We start from the raw sequence: 12,522 nt of genomic DNA on the forward strand, positions 1-12,522 counted from the left end.
CCGATCCGACTGAACTTTGTCTTTCGTTGTTGTGGCTTCACTCTCCTAAATGCCTACTGCTCATGCGGTCGATTCTGGACGCGTCTGGGCTCGGATTGACCTGCTATTGAGTAGTCCTGTGGGCTGGGTCGTCTTTGTGCGAACTCCGGGGCAAGATAATATTCAAAGGAAGCCATGTTGGGGGAAACCCAATATTTTCAAGGCAGTGTCTGCGTCGACCCGGTCTACGCAACGCCCAGCGTTAGGTAGACCCAGAATTCTGATTGGCTATTAAGAAAAAGTCACGTGTCTATATAAATTGAGTGAATAATTTTGTTAAGTTTACTTATATAAATTTTAAATTAGTAGAAATGAAATTATATTAGATATATTAAATGCATTCTGAGATAATTATTATATGCAATGTCACGTGTTACAGTTGATGAGAAGCGGGAGAATCCCTTCGTTTCCCGCGTTTTGACCGTTGTTTACCTTGTGTGTTGCTGCAACCTTCGCAAGTCCACCTCCATTTGTCGTGAATCCCCGTTTCTGAGCGTTGATTTTCCCTTCTTGGTGCCTTGTGGATTTTTTCACGTATGTATTTCTTTCGCGAGATTCCGATTGCCTGTCTATTTAGCCCAAAACTCGGTGTACCACGTGCTTTGATATCTGGGGGTTCCGTGACTGGGGCAACTGGGGTTTCTTGTGGAAAGACCTTCGGCATTTTCCTATTGAAACCAGACGTGGCTGTCGAGATTCAGTCGATTCGTTCTTTTTGCGGCGATTAAGCGTCTGTTCGTCATGACTGCTGGATTGACGGTCATCCTCCCGAGGCAAAGCAGCCCGCGGTGGACGTGCCGAGGTTCTGCGGGAAAGAGCAAGGATGACCGGGAGACCAACACTTTCTGCAGGAGCCGCAAGGCAGGCCATGGTTTCATCGAACAGCCGGGAGTGGAGCGGGATGCTGAAGGATAGCGGCGCTCACTTCAGTGAGGTCAGTCGATATGTTGAAGTTTATTTCTTCATCTGTCATTTGATTACTGCAGCACACCAGCCTCGTTCTGAAAATAAGGATGCAGGGGTAAACGTTTGGCAAGCAGAGGCAGTTTGTGTGCTATATAGATCAACATGAAATATTTGCAGTGGTATGCTCATAGGTTTAGCCTCTTGCCCAGTTAAGACCATAACATGCTCTGCATGCTGACATTGTTGTTATATCTTTCTTATGTTGACAGCTATTTTGCTTAACATACTCTTTGTGCCATCCCTACGAAAGCCCCAACAGAAGGGTGGGCCAGGTAATGGGTGAAGTCACATAGATCACTTTCCCCAAGCCCTTAATCTAATGACTAACAAGCCTACCTTCACAACTTTGTGCTCAAACCACAGTTTGCCCTTGCAACAGCAGCCACGGGGCAACCATTGCCAACTGCACCACCTTAAAGCCCCTTTATGTTTCAAAAGTAGCGCAAGGTGCGCCGATGCACGAGGTACGTGCTACGTGTAGCCCTTGGGAAGATCATGGCAGCACTGCGCTGCACTGAGCTAAATTTCAGCCACCATGTTCTTCCCAGAAGGTGGTGCGCGGCACAAGTCTCGAGCATTTCCACAACAATGAATGGTGCCGCTTTTCCCAGGATAGAGGGGCTTTACACCAGCTACGAGCCATCGGAGCCAATCCAAGGCCCTGTGAGTGTTAAGGCTGATCCACACATACAGCGGAGCGCTCAGTTAGCGCTTCATGAGCACTGCAAGCAGCGCTCGGTTGTTGCTTTAACAGCGCAGTGCAAGTGCGCTCCTTGTGCCGTGCTTGCTGCTGCGAAGCAACGCATGCACGGCGATTCCGTTGTTATATTTCCTTTGGCATTGAAAGAAGAGGAAGTAAAAGAGCCGCTCTCCAAGCAAAGGGTCGGGCAAACAATTCAGAGTCATGGACTCTGAGCAACTAATTGATTGGGTACGACCTTATCACTTTCTATTCAACATGCGTGATCCTGGTTTCAGAAACACACAGTTAAAAAATAATCACCTTCTAAAGAGCTTTGTGTCCCGGTCCCTCGGCCTGGGAACGAGGTTCACCGGATACCCGTCGATATCTCGGTGGCGAAAGATTTCGTGCACTCAGAAGGCTCTTCTGGGCGTTAAGTCGTCCACACACATATGCACTAATTGCATATGTAAGGGCATTTGTCGCCTTTCTATTTCAGCATCCAACATGTCCGTCATGGTACTGTTGCACACCCAACCACAGGAACCTAACATCAGTACACATGTTAATCTGCAGCAATAACGGTCGTACAAGGAGCGCTACTAAAGTGCTGATTGCGCGCTATATTAGAACTAAGTCATGTGCAAGGAAGCACCACATGAGCGCTCTTTGGAGCACTCACGTAACGCTAACTTAACGCTCCGCTGTATGTGTGACCAGGCCTTTACTTGACCTTGAAGAGGGTGACATGCGTAGAGCATATCAACTGCTACGTTCGCAGAGCTGGGTTGGCTGAGGCGGCTTGGAGCATCCGCTGCGGTGGGACGTGATGTGAAACAGAATGTAGACCTGTTGCAAAAATACACATTGATGCTATAGTTGTTGAAATAGGGGAAGTACTCTCACTGTCAGCGGACGGTTTTGCAAATGTGGGTGCTACCAGTAAGCACTGTAGAGAATGGACCCTTTTCCTGTTTTCCGGTTCGAGAGTACAAAATGCATGTGTTGCTAGGCTAGGTGGGAACAAGGCTGCCATTTTGCTTGAAGCAAGGGCACTGTGCGATTCCCAGTGGCAATGCCAAAGCGCTGTGTTGCGTTCAGATGACGGCATCGGCACCAGCCGGGGGAGGGGACGAGTTTTTTTTTTCGGTTTTCTTCCGAGAAATTGAATCTTGATGGAAGAGCGGCGTGAATTCGCACGGTTATAATGTACTAGATTCTAGTACACCATAGCACGGTGAAGGGGATTGACTTGTCAGGCCCTACAAAGGCTTGGGAGGCAAATAAGCGTACCCGACTACTGTAAACAACTTAATTGTTCGCAAATTTCTTGACTTAAAAATTTCTGCAAAACACGCATCCCACCAATATATGGTAAAGAATATATAGCTCACCACTCCTCACAAAATTTTCTGCGCATGAAATATTCTCCAAATTTGCGAAATATTGAGGCCGCAAAAATAAAGTTGTTCACAGTATGTGGAGCTAACTAGTCGTGGTTCAATAACATTAACGGCACTTTAGAAAAGCACTTCAGAAAGTTGCACAATTGTTACAATGATGCTTCATAAGACAAGAGAAGCATAGGTATAGACCCTTTCAGGCAACATTTCATGGCGTCACGTGACCCTGCCGCCATAGCCGACCTTCAGTTTCTCACCGTTCCCCCGCGTTGTGTGCTGCACAGGCCACTACCGGAGCTTTGTTTTCGTGTTCTTTCACGTTCCGTGTTGAAATTGTGTGTCTTTTCAACATTGAAATTGTGTGTCTTTTCGATATTTCGGGCTTTTGTTTAATCATTTGATATCTATATTTCAACACAGCTCTTGTATTTTCGTATTTATGAAATGGAATCGGACAGCGAATGGATCGACGATAAAAGATTATGATTTCAGAGACCATATAAGTTCATCCCGTTCTGGCGTTTTTCTCGCTAATGAAGGGCAGTCTACACCATTGCGACATATGCAAATTTCAACTGACGCAGTAAGGCTATCCAGTCGTGCTTTCCGCTGCATGTGCACACTTGTTTCTGTAAAGATGACCAGCATGTAAGCGATTTAGCTTGCGACGAGACGAGCGGTGGCGACAACGACAAGAGTCAGCGGCGAGCGACGGAGATTTCTTACTGTCGCTTGTCGTGTTACTCGGTTTTTGGGTTTCTAGAAAACGTCGCTCACCGTCCTGGTCGCTTGCTTCGTCGTTTCCATGCGGTTCGTCTCGTCACACGACTGACCCAGCGACAGCGAAGCGGGTCACCGTCGCTTGTCTCATTGCTTGCCAAATCGCTTGCATGCAGTTTATACTTAAAATCGAGGCACCAATGGTTCAACGTTGTGTGCTTGTAAATTAATTGAGTATAAACCAGATGTAAGCGCTTTGGCGAGCAACAGCGACCCGCTTCGCTGTCGCTCGGTCAGTCGCACGACGAGGCAAACCGCATGGAAGCGACGGCGAAGCGACCAAGACGGTGAGCGACGTTTTCTAGAAATCCCGAAAACCGAGCGATGCAACGGGCAACCGTGAGAAATCTCCGTCACTCGTCTCGTCGCACGCTAAATCGTTTACATGCAGGTCGGCTTTACGGAAACGAGAGGAAATAAACATAGTTGGAATGCTACCCGGTCGAAGTCTTCTCGCTTGACCGCTTGTGTCAAAGCAGTCATCTTTGAAGTGCGCCGAACAAGGGACGTCAGTATTCTTGTGCAACCAACCATCCCCCCGCCGAACAGCATGCTCCCTCGCAGCATGCAAAGTATTGTCTTTAGGAAACTGGCAACGTGCAAAGATGTTTAATGTTTTATTTTTCCGCTAAAGTGCATTTAATCATCTAGCTTTCTCCCGTGAGCTTGTTTGTTTGTTTATTGTGGGGTGTCGGGAGGGGGGGGGGGGGGGAAGCTAGGAGAAATGTGGACCTCCGTACAGGGGCAAGTCGCTACCTAGCTTTTGGGGAATGGGAGGAATAGAGAGGAAAGAGGGAGAGAAAAAGAAAAGAAAGAATGATTGAGGCGTTTGAACGGGGCGTTGAATCGTTAGCTGACAGACGAGTAGCGTGACTCTGAATAGCCCCGTTTAAACGGGCATCCATACTTTGTGGAGAAAGCAGATCTGGCACAATTGATTAGTGCGTAAATACGCTAGAGCCGGCTTGCAAGTCCACTTTCGCGCAGATAAGCCAGGAGAGCACGAAAGGCCTTCTCGGCTACTCCTTGAGTCCCGTTTGGATTTAGAAGGTCTTCAAGATTGGAGTGGGAGAGGCCGGCCGTCGCATACCGCTGAATCAGAAGCTTCCGATGCTGGTCGTGGCTTGGGCATAGAAGAGCGTGCGCTGTGTCTTTAGGGTCACTGCAAGATGGACAGTATGGGTCTGACTTGCAATCGTACACGTGAAGGCGTTTGGAAGTATACGCACATCCAGCTCGAAGCCTGTGCAGCAAGGACCTTCCGTGAGCCTGCTCGCATGCAGTAGTAAGCTATTGGCCTCGGGATCGACCTAGAGGTGGCGCTGCTGTCGTGCTATCATCATTATCAAAGCGGGGATGGAAGCATTGCTGTTCCATAGGCTCTCCACGTTCGCGTGTGAAACGGTGTAAATTCTTGCATATATTTTGTTGCACAGTATCGGTGGGAAAACAGTTTTAGCGGAAAGTGGTGCGGTACCGTTCGGTGCGTTAGTAAAGATTGAATTGTCTTACCAGCGTGCGGCTTAAGTATAAATAACCATGTGTGTGGATGAGTCGTCCGCTTTAGGCAGACGTTGGGAAGCATGGCTCACTACGACGGATGCCTGTCTTTGGGTAAACTGCACTATTTATGTTAAAAATTTCTTTCTTTTAAAATAGTTCTATCGGTTCACGAGCGTGGGAATTTAACAAAATAATTAATTGTGACCTGGATAACATAATATGGGTACTGTGGACTGTGAAATGGCAGGTTCTATGCATTTTTGTTTTTGCAATTTTGAGCTTTTTCATTAATATAAATATTTAGGATGAAGAGAAGCTAGTGCTGTATCAGAAATTACCGTGCTATTGAGTTCTGCTGCAGCCCGTTGTCCTTTTCTGTGCCATGGTGTGGGTAAGCTTTTCGGAGTCGGAACAATTTTACTATGTTGCAATAAGGAGAGAGTGCCTCTTCTAGTTAACAATCCGGAAACTGATCGTTGGCAGGACAACTGAAGCAAGTGAAACAAACTATTCTAATATATCTGCCGCGATAGGAACAAACGGGTGTAACCAAGCAAGGCAGTAGCGTGCGTGCTATTAGATGCTTTTCTCGGTAGTGTGGGTTCACCCGCTTCAATTTTCTCGGTGAGGGTTGTGGATGTCAAAAAGCCAATATTATAAATTTCTGACTAAATAATCTTCTATTTAAACATAGTAGACACTGCAACTTCATCAAATGACCCGCACCACGACGTCGCCAGCATTGGCCGCAGCGACAGTCTTTTACTGATGAGGGCTAGGGACTCACGAGACTTTGCGATCACCCTCTGCCCTCACCTAACTTATATTGGGACTGGGCAGTACATTGATTAACCTTCAGATTATTCGAGTGATGCTTTAATTATGATATTTTGTTTTGCCGTTTAATTGGAATCTTGTGCTAAAGGAAGTCATGAAAAAGTGAAAAATGCCTACTCTATAGACCGTTCCATTAGGGTCATAGCAAAGAGGGTAATAGAGAGAAAAAAATGCCCTCACCCTCTGTCATCTGCTGCGCCGAGTGGGCTGTACCTAGCATCCGGCTGGCGTACAAACTCTGTTTAAAATCGCGTCATTTTGGGAATTTCAAGCGCAGATGCGCAGATTTTGGTATGCCAGATCTCGTGTAATACTATGCTAGATAAAAAGACTAACAGGGTCCAACTGCGTTACCTGTGTGCAAATAAAAAGAAATAGTGAAAACTGTGTCAGATTTGCCGGTCTCTACGGCGAAAAGTGAATCCGGTGGCTGTACCTTTTTTACTATTCAAAGTTCATACTGGTGTAGGCCTTTAGCGATCATGAGTGAGGTCCGAAATAATAAATAGAAACATGCTCTCGTGCCGCAATAAACGCAGTAGCTGAGGGTAGTACTGCCGGCTGACTCAACTGCTATTTAAGTAACGGAAAAAAAGATATGCTAGTTGATCACTTATTGAAATAGAACAACAGAGAGCTATAGGCTGATTTTGGAGCAGCCATAACTATTCTAAGAACGCGGACCACTCCACAACAGCAGCCACGAGCGAGAGTTCGATGTTCCGTACAGCCCGCCGGTACAACTGCAAAGAAAAAAAAGTTTTTTTTTAAATAGCCTAATTGGGACAAGCATGTCAAAAAACAATTTTTCCGCGAGAAAAAACATTTTTTACAGCAATATTTATTGCGTGAGACTGATTTTAGTTTGCGGCTATTTCGCCCGTTTTAAATCGCGCGCCACGAAGTTGTGATTATGTGACGTCAATCCCAAAAGGTTCTCATTGGCTAAGAGTTTGATTGACAGCTTAGACCTTGGTTGTTAAACCTTTGTTATTCGTTGCAATTTCCTTTTGAGCGGCATATTTTTACGTTTAAGGAATAACCCATGTGATGAGAGTTATTATTCTTTACAAAAGGTTTACAAGACGGGCACTTCCGTTTGGATTCATACAAACAAAAGCTTCGCCATCTTTCATGGCCGCCGAAGTCTGCTCCCGCCTGTCTCGCCTACCTCGACTAATCGTTTCGCCGAAGTGATCAGTGTTTCGTCGTTTCGTGCTGACCCAGGTGCTTGAGTGAGACTTCTTGAAGTGAAGTAGTGTGTGTTTAGCAGCAGTCGCAGGTGTTAGTGATAGGAAGCGACGCGGGGTTTTGGCTTTCATAGCGCGGTTCTTTCGTTTTCCTCTTTGCTTGCTTAGCGTGCTTTTTTTTTTTTTTTTGCTTGTTTGTGCGTGCAAATGCTGACTTTTCAGAGATGTTAGATGCGTGATCCCGACAGTGAGCCTTCCAGCAGCCATGTCGCCCCGAAAGGAATGCTATTTCGGTGGAGGCAATCGGGCGTTCGCGTAGCGACAAACGTGTCCAGTTACGTTCTCGTCATATCGCTCTGGAGGCCGTCGAGATTCGCCCCGTGTGCACCTAACGTCCGCGACTAGACAGAAAATAAAAAAAGCACTATGTCCACTACATAAAAATGGTCTCAGTTCATGCATCTGTAGGCAGGTACGAAATCGTGCCCAAATTTATTCACACCGCACGATGCAACACGTCGCTGTGCAAACGCAGTCCAACACGAAGCATAAAAACGGCAGATTTAGGACAACAATGCGGAGTCCATTGTTCAATTAAAACGTAGTAATTTTGTTGAAAACGCCCGCAGCTTTTTACTCACGGAATGCGTCGGAAAACTTCCACATTTTGAAACAGACGAGGCAGATTTACTTTTAAGAACGCTCTCAGCGTCCTCCCGGACCAGTTTGACTGGATCAGCTGACGACGACGGGACTTAACTGGTTGAACGTCAACCCCACAACAACCAATTTGCGCTCCGTGTTAGCACCGCATTACACACACCACAAACGTTTCAGCTCTGTCTCATCGCCGTGTTGCACCAAACGGAACGAGATCGCCGAAACCAACGCAGCGCTGTCGTGAACCTTGGCTCGTGGTTGCGCACTCGTGGATTCTGTGACTCCCTTCGCTTTGAAAGCGCGCACGACGATTACGAACGATACTTTCCATCTTCCGGGAACATCACAGGGGCACTTCTCCGGTCACGTCTTCGCTACATGTTGCTACATGTGCTCGCAAACCGCGTCAAACCAAAAAAATACCACGGCCTGGCGTGGTTGCCAGATCTTGCCGGAAGTCGAGACGCTGCGTCGTTCAACTCCGCAACGCAAGGAGAGTGAGGGGCGGGGCGTACTCCTCTTCCGCGGGGGTCGAAAGCGCGGGAGTTTCAAATGTGGAGAAATTCTGACTCTACTAAATTACGTCCTGTGGCGTAAATATTGATAAAAAAAATATTTTTTTTCGCGGAACATTTGTTTTGTGACATGCTTGTCCCAATTAGGCTGTTTAAAAAAAAACTTTTTTTTCTTTGCAGTTACCCTTTAAGATGGAGAATAACAACCTCCCGGTTTGTCGTCTGCTAGTGGAGTCGGGCGCGTGCCCTCTCTCGTTTTACCCCACCAAACCCGCTGAATTTTCCGGATGTATGGAGAGGGCACCGCTGTTGAACGAAATGGTGCCGCCCAGAGAGCACTAAATGGAATGGTCTATATTTCTGACATTTTATTTCTTTTATGACACAGGCTTGCACGGTAAACCACTTCAGCATGCATGTGATTGTCATAGAGGGTGATTATACTGTCTAAATAATAACTTAAAAATTACTGCACATTAAAAGGCTTCCCGTGTTTATATTTCTGTAGGCGTCACAACGTGAAGTTTAAAATGGGAATGCAATATGCCATTTCTGACATACTAAAAATACTAAAAAAGGTGTAGTTTTATTGTCTTACATGCATAATGACCGGTGAAAAATCGACTAACAAATTTATCAATTGATTTGTGTATTAAACGGTAGCGATCAGTAGGATTAATTTTTAATCAAACCACAGCCCCAATCAACATTCAATGTTTTATGAAACCTATGGTTTGTGTGAGATACCAAAAATATATGGGACCAGCTGTCGTATACAAACCACAACACTAAGATTATGGAAGCATCCGACTTAATAATAATCGCTTTGCTGAATTTCCGTGCATGTGAAATGATACTCCATAACTAGGGTTCTGCGTTTTCGGTGTTGTTGTTGTTGTTGTTGTTTCTAGAAATTGGGGGAATTTTGGGGGGAGGGGGGGGGGGTTTTATTTCTTTTACAGATTCACTGTTTTTTGTGTGAATTGGTGTAGTCATAACCAATTTAAACAAAAACCACGGAATCTGCAGGAAAACATTAAACCCCGAAATAAAATACCCCCGATTTCGAGAAGAAAAAAACACAGAAAATGTGGAACCCTAACCATAGCCTTTAGTAGGAAGAAATGACAGCAATAACAACAAGCGTTGAATGAGGAGGGCTCAGCTCAGCCGGGAACGGACTTGCATCATCAAGATCCGAAATTCGGTTGTGTGTATGTTTATACAGCCTAGAACTTGGTATGCCTCAAAGGGCGACGAGTCTCCCAGCTGTAGATGAGCAATTTAGCGAGTGCAGTACAACTGCTAGCTTGGGGTAACGTGCACCACCCAGTAGTGATACACCAGGCACGTAGCCAGGGGGAAGGGGGCCCATGGGGCCTGGGCCCCCCCCCCTCCCTGAAATCTTCCATTTTGCTGGGGTCTCCCCTCCCCCTCATACAGCATTTTGTAATGGGCGGCCGCTGACTTTCCTTCTTCATCAGAGTGGAAAGGCTGAAAGTTTTAAATTCGCACCGAACCTGAGCGCACTGAACGTAGTAACTTAATGAAACTTTTCTTTTATTTGAATCTCGTTTTATTCTAAAAGTTATAGGCAAATTCAAATTACAAAAACAAGCAAAAAAACACCTCCTTCATGACGTCTTTCGTCGCTTGAGTGGCCGTGAACTAGAGGAGGGGTAGCGAGCTCAGCAAGCGCTCACCGCTGCTGCACTCCGCGTCAACGGCTCGAGAGGACACCACTAAAGCATGTTCTGGATAGGTTGTATGAAGCGGGCAGCCAGGGCGGCTCGCATTGCATTTGCTGCGAGATTAAACACTAATTTGGTATGACACTTCATTGGCCACGAACGACAGCAAACACGGGATAAAGATCAGTTCAGTACAGCAGCCGCTTCACGCTGCCATACTTCCAAACCTGCTCCGAAGGCCTTCGGAACCGGTCGGATCCTCGACCGCAGCGGCGCCGGGTACATTCGAGACCTTTCTACGCTCACCGCTATACTCTGTTTCACCTTATGATGTACCGCAAAAAAGGCTACAAGCACGAGCTCTTTGCTCTGGAGCACATCTCGGCGGCACAAGCTCTCGTGACTTAATTTAGAGTGGCTGCCAACACTATGAGCTTGCGCTTTTAAAAAGAAGCTTTTAGCGGCTCTGACCAGTATTAAGGCGAGGACCAAACACGACACTTTCAGCACCGCGGGTCGCCTTTGTAGGTAGAGAAGGTGTCCACGTCGTCCGGTTAAAATATGACGCATTGATATTTAGTCATTCTCTCCGTGCCCGCTGGCTTGCCCGAACACCAAGAGATGTGGAAACCGCAAAAAAGGTAGATGCTTAAATATGATTGCAGGGCCCCTTTAATGATACCTGCAATTTTACATAACAGCTAGATGACAGGACAATCAATCAAATGCTTGGCGAAATCCAAAAATACATCTATCTGTCCCCTACTATCAATGCACTGGCTGCAATCGTGAAAGACGTCAATAATCCATGTTGTTGTTGTTTTTTTACATGAGGTAGTTTTATGTTATTTTTGTGTCAACTTCAGCTTGTGCGCCTTTGTGTCTAATATCTGCAAGATAGTATATGTGAAGCAAAATGTATTAGTGCAAAGCACTGTTTCCTGACTAGTAATGTTATAAACTACTCTGGCATACCACTGCTAAAGGGTCAATTGCAGTGCCAGTTTACCTTTTTATAGTAGAGTGAATATTTATAACAAAAATGAACAGGTTTTCAGTGACATTTCTAATACAAAAAAATCTACAACAGTGGTTTGTGATTATGATCAAAAATGCTTCGAGCACTATTTTTATGTGAACTAATGTGCTATTTTGTTCAATACTTAATGCTTTCGCTCGGTACGAAAGCATGCAGTTGCTATTCTTAATGTTCATAAGATGACGTTGCCAGCATGATCAACACATGAGTTTAAACCTGGGTTACAAATGATGCGACGAGTTAAATATTTGTATGAATTTCCTTTCCTTCCACTTCAAAATTAGGGATGACCTATATTCGAATATGTTTTTACTCTCAACAATTTTGATTACTTGTTGAATGTTCAAACTAACTTGTAAATTCACTTTGTTTAGGGGATCATTATCCAAGAGTTCTTGTTTTTAAAAGTAGTAACACACTCCTTAGTGCACTGAAGTGGTGTATGTCTGTTCCACGTGGTCTAAAATGGATGGTTGCGGTGCTTGTACTGTGACAATTCTTTTCTCTTGCAGCCCAGCTTGAACCCCACCATTGGCGTCCTGGGCACCACTCTGAATAAGCTGCTTCAGTTGTGACTTGTAGCACAAAGTTTCTGTCGCCCAGTTCATCGTCATCTCTGAACCAAAGGCATTGGTCCTGCCTGCTAGTCACCACTTGAATAAAAGTTGGAATGGTGCAGTGTGTTTGTGTAAATAAACTGTTGAAGCTTTGACATTTTTGTTTTTGTAGGTAATGAGAATTATTTACTTTGAAAGATCCCATCCATCCATCCATCTATGATCCTTCATGCCATAAAGTATGTACTATTCCGAAAGTAAACTTTGACAGTCGGGCAGCTGCCGCTGGCCTGGAAAATTGTGAGGGCTCACGCCTGTAAACTACATGTATTGTTTTGTGAACCTCGTCCGACTCCCTTGTGTACCTGAGAACTTGGGAGGTCAGTTTTAAGTCGAAGGGGGATAGCCTATTTTTATTTACAAGGAAACTTTTGTACTTGCATATGCATTATGACCCATAGAGGCTGAACTCCATGGGACGAATATGCTGTGGAAAATCTGATTTTGCCCGGCGGCTTTTGTTCTGCGCATGGAATTGGCACAGTGGCTGCTACATCCCGCGCAAAGTGAGTATGTTGTAGGGCGACATTCTTCAGTTATTCGTCGCATGGGACTGGGAGGACTAAGGTTTTCATGTTCCAGTATAATAACAATAGTTAT

At 45.5% G+C, this 12,522-nt stretch overlaps 1 long non-coding RNA gene across 3 annotated transcripts; it reads left to right on the top strand.

The window, feature by feature from the left end:
- Positions 1–202: 202 nt before the first annotated feature.
- Positions 203–12,017, top strand: LOC115317668. 3 transcript variants are annotated; one of them, XR_006076683.1, is made up of 3 exons: positions 203–245; positions 891–973; positions 11,818–12,017. It is a non-coding gene; the product is annotated as an uncharacterized LOC115317668 (long non-coding RNA). The 3 variants fall into 3 exon arrangements; XR_006076682.1 differs by lacking the exon at positions 203–245 and adding an exon at positions 459–573; XR_006076681.1 differs by lacking the exon at positions 203–245 and having other exon boundaries at positions 582–973.
- The last annotated feature ends 505 nt before the right edge of the window (positions 12,018–12,522 follow it).

The sequence above is a fragment of the Ixodes scapularis genome, unplaced genomic scaffold (genome assembly GCF_016920785.2).
Source record: "Ixodes scapularis isolate PalLabHiFi unplaced genomic scaffold, ASM1692078v2 PGA_scaffold8__174_contigs__length_109621045, whole genome shotgun sequence".
Lineage (NCBI taxonomy): Eukaryota > Metazoa > Arthropoda > Arachnida > Ixodida > Ixodidae > Ixodes > Ixodes scapularis.